Source organism: Suricata suricatta, chromosome 9, assembly GCF_006229205.1.
Source record: "Suricata suricatta isolate VVHF042 chromosome 9, meerkat_22Aug2017_6uvM2_HiC, whole genome shotgun sequence".
NCBI lineage: Eukaryota > Metazoa > Chordata > Mammalia > Carnivora > Herpestidae > Suricata > Suricata suricatta.
In genome coordinates, this window is record NC_043708.1 from 84,849,542 (window position 1) to 84,856,970 (window position 7,429).

A 7,429-nucleotide genomic window follows, 5' to 3' on the forward strand; every position below is an offset into this window, starting at 1 on the left:
TAGATGGCAGGCAATTTTTATTAATGGAAAAACAGCCACATCTGTTGCAGTCTCACCCCAGTCTTTTTTTAAAATAAAAAATAAACAACAGCTTTGTTGAGAGGTAATTCACAGAGCATAAAGTTCACTCTTTTAAGGAGTTCAAGGTCAATGGCTTTTCACATACTCACAGAGTTGTGCATCTGTCACCACTAATTCAAGTACATTTTTATCATTCCAATGAGAAATCCTGTCCCCGTTAGCAGAGACATTCCCCCTTCTTCCCTGTCCCAGTCTCTGGCAAGCACTAAGCTACTTTTTATTGATTGATTTGCTTCTTTGAGCATTCGATCGATATAAGTGGAACCATACAATATGTGGTGTCTTGTGTCTGGCTTCTTTCACTTAGAATGTTTTTAAGGTTCATCAAGATTGTAACATGTATCAGTACTTCATTCCTTTCTAAGGCCAGATACTATTCCATTAGATAGATATACCACATTGTGTTTATCTATTCGTCAGTTGATGGACATTTGTATTGTTTTTTTTTTTTTGCTACTACAAATAATGCTGTTATTTACACACAAATGTTTTGTGTGGATGTAGGTTTTCATTTCTCGTGGATATTGCTGCATAGTATGCTAACAGCATGTGTAACACTCTGAGGAACTGGCTAACCGGTTTCTGAGGAGGCTGCAACCAGTTTTGCATTCCCAGCAGCAATATGTGGAGGGCTCCAGTTTCTCCTCACCAACACTTCCATGTCCAACTTTTTTGATTATATCCCTCCTAGAGGGTGTGATGTAGTATATCATTGTGGGCTTAATTAGTGGACTAGTGATGTTGATAATCTTTTCGTGTGCTTATTCACCATTTGTACATCTTCTTTGGAACACCTGTCTTATAACAGATAAAAAATGAAATACCTTTATTTAGGGAGGAACTGATGCCCACTTACAGGAATTAACATTCTTCTTTCAAATGAGACAAATTCATAGTTGTTTACAAATACAAAGAGGGAATACTTCTTTAACTACATTGCCTAACACCTTCTTACACTGTTGGTGGGTATGCAAACTGGTGCAGCTGCTCTGGAAAACTGTGTGGAGGTTCCTCAAAAAACAAAAACAAAAACAAAAACAAAAACAATAGAACTCCCCTATGACCCAGCAATAGCACTTCTAGGAATTTACCCGAGGGATACAGGAGTGCTGATGCATAGGGGCACATGTACCACAATGTTCATAGGAGCACTTTCAACAAGAGCCAAATCAACTGATGAATGGATCAAGAAAATGCTGTTTATATATACAATAATCTCAGCATGGAGCGCCTGGGTGGCTCAGTTGGTTAAGTGTCCAGCTTTGGTTCAGGTCATGATCTCACAATTCATGGGTTTGAGCCCATATACAATGAGATACTACATGGCAAAGAGAAAGAATGAAATCTGGCATGGATGGAACTCGTGAAAGGCTAAGTGAAATAAGTCAGGCAGAGAAAGACAGATACCATATGTTTTCACTCATATGTGGATCAGGAGAAACTCAACAGAAGACCAAGGGTGCCAGAGTCCAGCTCCAGCAGGTCCAGGGTTCCCTGAAGGATGAACGATGTCAGTGAAAAGGAGAGAGAATGAGAGAGACACGAGTTTCTTTCTGATCACCAGGCAGGCATCTCTGCACTGACCTGAGAGTCAGCTTTATTTATGGTAAAAATGTATAGGGCCAGCACAGAAGTGGCATTTGCCTTAGACAAGGATTTCTGATGACAAATTTCTTTGGCATGTAAACATTTCCCAGAACATAGGTTGGTAGAAGACTCATGCATAACCTTTATCAATAGTGATTGATGTAGGTGACTTAGATGCTTATCATATGGGGAAGGAAGGTATCTTTAACATTTAAATAAAAGGCAATGTTTTTAGCATAGCAAAGGCAAAAGTTAGTTCTTTGTGAGCAGGGGGTCAATTGTCTATTTGCTTAAGGGAAAGTACAAACAGATTTCTCAGGAAATGTAATATTTGCTCCCATAATCACAAAAGAAGAAATTCCTATAATAAGTTCCTTCACAAGGTGCAATCAGCATATTTTAGAATAAGGGGACAAGTCACTCCTGGTACCAATCAGCAAGGTATCTTGGGGGATTGGTGCCCAAGAAATAATTGAGTGAGTGGTAGACATCAGTCACCATCTGACAGCAGGAGGCCTTGCAAAACCTGCCTTAACCTCACAAGGAGTTTTCTCAACTTAATGAGTTCAGAAATGACTCCCAACACATGGGGAGGGGAAGGGGAAAAAATAGTTAAGGAGAGGGAGGGGGGCAAACCATAAGAGACTCTTAAATAGTGAGACCAAACAGGGTTGATGGGGGTGGGGGAGAGGGGCAAATGGGTGATGGATGTTGAGGAGGGCACTTGTTGGGATAAGCACTAGGTGATATATAGAAACCAACTTGACAATAAATTATATAAATAAATAAGTAAGTAAGTAAATAAATACATTGTCTAAGACTGGGGTTAAAAACACCATTTTATCTTTTTAAAAACTCATGAAAGGTAAGTTCAGAGCTACATTTGAGTGAAAATTTCATTTTTAGAGTAGACAAGGGGAACCTGGGTGGCTCAGTCAGTTGAGCATCTGTCTTTGGCTCAGGTCATGATCTCATGTTCCATGAGTTCAGGCCCTGCATCGGGCTCTTTGCTGGCAGCTCAGAGCTGCACCGTCTTTGGATTCTGTATCTCCCTCTCTCTCTCTACCCCTTCCACACTCACACTCTGTTTCTGTCTCTCAAAAATGAATAAATATTAAAAGAAATTTTTTAAAGTAGACAAATAAGCAGCAAATGCAGTTCACTCCTAAAGAATTAAACAGCAGGCTTGTGAGAGATATTATCACCAATATTGCTGTCTTTTAGAGGAGCATTTGAGACTTGCTTAGAAGTTAGTAGATAATGCAACAGATCTACTGTTTGGAAAAGGTCAAGTTATTTTAATATAAATGAACCCACATAGAAAAACTCATTTACATAAAAAAATGAAACATGAAACATAAGTGTGTGTGGGTGTCTATCATACTGCCCTGCCTGTAATTGTGGTCAATTATATTTGTTGACTAATTTTAAAATCTCCTTCACTCTACTTAACAATCATAACTACTATTGACTGAGTGCTTACCGGGTGCCTGATAAAAGTTTTACCTCTGTTATCTCATTCACTCATCTACAAGGAGGTATTCTTCCTATAATCTCACATAGATAAAGAAGCTGAGCCTTAGAGAGATTAAATAAATTGCCCAAAGTCAGCCAAACAGCTGCCCAGTTCCTGACAGAGCCAAATTCAAACCTAGGCCTCTAAAACTCTAAAGCCTATATATGCCCTTTGCCTGGGTGGCTCAGTCAGTTAAGTGCCTGACTTCAGCTCAGGTCATGATCTGGTGGTTCTTGAGTTCGAGCCCTGCATTGGGCTGTATGCTGACAGCTCAGAGCCTGAAGCCTGCTTCAGATTCTGTGTCTCCCTCTCTCTGTCCCTCTCCTGCTTGTTTTGTTTCTCTCTCTCTCAAAAATAAACATTAAAGAAAAAAGTCTGTGCCCTTAACCTCTATACCTCCCAGTTTTCTCATAATTCTCAGGTAACATCTATTCCATAACACAAGGTATATATGTAGCCCAACTACTTCCAATATTACATACTCTCCTGTAAGGTTCATGTTGTATCACATGCTCCCGTTTATGCATCAGGATATGAGTATCTCTTCCAGGAGCTATTTATTAGATAATTGCCCATGTTAGGATAACACTGTACCTGTAAAGATCATATGGTAATGAGTCTGATAAATTGAACATCTGTAGTTCAGCTGTAGTTGAATGCTGATGATAAAGGCTAGAGTATAGTAAGCGTCCTCTAAACAAGTGCAGAAATGGCGGAGATAATCTCTGGAGGCAAGGGAAGGTATTTCAGCAGAGGTGTAGCTGTTGCCTCCTGCTCTGCAGTCAAAGAAGGGAAAACATCAGGAAGGGGAAGATGCTCCAGAAGGCTCTATCCCATTGGGATGATTCTGGAAATAAGCTGCTTATTCATCCCCACTTGAGTCCAACCTTAAGCCTTCTAGTAGGGGCTAAAGTAGCCCTACTCACCCTGCTGAAAAATCTGTGTCTCAGCTCTCCCTCTCAGTTGGCATTCTCCCCCTAAGTTAACACTTGCCTTCCCTAACCCAATAGCCAGGAGCCCTGGTAGTGCTGGCCAGGGGTGGCCGCAGCCAGTCAGCACCAAAGAGGGAGGAACACATATTGGCCAATTCTAGAAATAATGCAGAGGTTAATGAATCACCATCATTATGTTACTGAGTGAGAGTGCAACAAAGATGCCTTTGCCTGTGAACAATTCCTGGTTTTGCAGGAAATATGCTTTGGATGCCATAGTTGGGGGTGGGGGGGTTGAAGGGGAGGTGGTTGTCACTGGACCCTCTCTCTTATCTCATTCCTTCAGCCCAACTCCTCTCCCTCCTCCTTTTTTCAACTTTCCTCCTCAATGTGACTCCCTATTTTCATTTCTGGCTTATATACTCGAAAAACAAAACAAAACAAAATAATCCCTCCCCCCACACACAAAACACACACAAAACACCAAAAAAATCTCCAAACAAAAACAAGACAAAACACTATGAAATAAGAAACAGATTGAATGACCAACAACTAGACAATGGTTAAGGAAATTGCAACACACTTGGCATTTGGCTCTTAAGTGAATAAATGCATTGTTCTTAAACGTTCTTTTTTTTTTTTTTTTAAATAGGCTCCACACTGGGTGTGCAATGCGGGGTCTAAACTCATGACTTTGAGATCAAGACCTGAGCTGAGATCAAGAGTCTGAATACCTAACTGACTGAGCCACCCAGGAGCCCCTTAATGAATATTCTTAAATGATGAATACATTTGGGATTTAGAATACATAAATTTCATTGTAGGATGAAAGATGCAGCCTTTAACAAGAATATGTATAGAGTTTTAATAACCTAAGATAATTCTTATGTCATTAAGAGAAAAAGCAAGGAATATGAAATTATACGTACAGTAATCTCTTAACCATGTTGAGTATCTATGCATATAAAACCTGGAAGGAAACTCACTAAATGGCAATTTTCTTTGTATAGAGATATAATGGGTATTCTCTATATTCTTCTTTTTACTTTTCTGCAACTTGTGCAGTTTTCTCTAAAAGCCATTATTACTTTTTATAATCAGAAAAAGAAAACATAAATGCCAATTATTTTTAAAGAAGCAAAGCCTTCTGTGTATACCCAGAAAGAAGTCCCTTATTGTCACAGATGTTTGCCCTTGCAGCTCTGCCCCAAGAAAACTGTAGACACTGTTCTGGGAGAAAACCTCCCACAGCCACCTGGCTCCTCCTGTGCGTACCCCCGGGGTGATCTGGCAGGACTGGGAGATTAGCGTGGGAAGGCACTTCTGTCTGTGGTGCACTTTGCCCGTCTGTTTCAGGTCTCTACTTGCTATTTCACTCCTATCTGTCTCATTTGTTGCTGATAAAGAGGTTTCCTGGCAGAAGGTACTTTTCCACTTGGGCCCTGGGAAGAAGAGAGCTTACACTGGCCAGTTTTCTGTAACCCTCTGCAGTCACCCTCCTTGGTTTGAGCAGCGTTCCCGCAGAATGCTCTCATCTCCACCCCCCAGGACATTTAAGTGACAAAACTTCCCCCACAGTCATGTTGTCCTCACTAAAGAAAGATCTGCCATGGTAGAAAATTCAGAATTTGCAAACTTAGAGTCAAAGTAGGAGCCAATTTTAAACTTTTGCTTAGGAACTCTACATTTCTGTTTTGACCATGCTGTTCAGAATTTAAAAGCCCAACTCTATACAGGCTTCCTCTGCTATCCGAAAGTTCAGGTCACACAGCTCTGCTTTCACAAAAGACCTACTACATTAGTACCTGTTTTTGTTAACAGAGAGAAATCCAGAAAGGATTTCCCCTTTTAGGAAAAGGTAATTGCTTCTTTGCTTTCCACCATTTCACCTTATGAAATGTTTCATAGGAGCGTTGTACTTCTGGAAAGCGGGGAAAACCCGTACTGCGACAGGCTTGCAAAGCCTGAGCCCCACGTGTTCAGCTGTAAGATGGAAAGAGAATGATCTCAGAGGCATGGATTATGATGGCTTGATTTAGAAATGACAGAATATGAGAGCCAACACACAGCCTTTTCTAGAAAGTTTTATTGTTCACATGACAGTTAAAGCACCTCCGGGGACAGATTTCATGCACATCAACCAGCATTCCCAACAGAATGCATCTGCAATGTGAGACACTTGTGCCTTTCTGGGCCAGCTCTGTAGCAACCAGATTTCTGATGAGCAGCCAATTTACAGCTGGGAATATCCAGTGATCCCACATTTTCATACACAGCCAGTTAAAATAATGTTAAAAAGGACCGACTCCTCACTGACTCTGGTTAGACCAAACGGTAGTATTTCATGGTCTTCCTAGTTGTTAGGTCCCAAGGCTTTTGCAGGCTGGACAGGCAGAGTGAAGCAAGCAGTTTCTCCCTGTGCACCAGCGCACATCTTACTGCTTCCTTTACAACATTTAATCACATGGCTGTAACGGCTTGTTTACAGATCTGTTTCTCTCACCAGACTGAGACCTCTGGAGGGCAAGTTCTATAACCCTTATACCTAGCACAGTGATTGCCGCTTCATAAATGTTTGTGGAATTAATTGCCTGATCAAAATGTTAATTTTAGCTCCTCCTTCCACTATAAAGCTTTGACTGTACTTTGTGAATAATCCATATTTATTCAAAGCTCTGTGAAGCATGAGAGAAAAGCTCTGCCCTGTCCCAGGAACTCCCTAGTCTCATAGAGCCCTGTCAATAGCCAGACTACGAAGTTTGCTTTGTGGGGTTCCCTGGGTCCTCGCTTCCCAGTGATCTGTATAGGTATGGACCAGCAGCGCTGGGGTCACAAGAGAAGTTGTTAGAAATGTAGAATCTCAAGCCTGAAGCAATCTCCCTTTTAACACCCAATCCCCCCACCCCCAAGTGATTTGTATGTGCTGTCCTGGATGCTTTTGTGTGAACACCTGTTCTTATCTCTGATCTAGAAGTAGAGCTGTGATTATTGTACCCTCACCCTGAAGTAAACACCTTAGGTTAAAAACAAGAAGTCTTTGGTGACTTGGGGCCATAGTTTCATTAATATTGTCTTATAGTTACTAAGTTGGGTTGGAAGAAACTTGAGAGGTCATCAAGTTCAGCCATCACCGCTGTTGTGAATTTCAGTATAATGATCAACTTTTGTAAAAAGGTTAAACTGTGTTCAGGATATTCTGTTCAAGGTAAAAGCCTATGATATGTCTTAGAAGGGCAGCCATTTTAGAATGGACAAATTTGTATATAAAAAGACTTTTTTGATGATTTAAAAATAACCTTCAGTTATCTGGAAA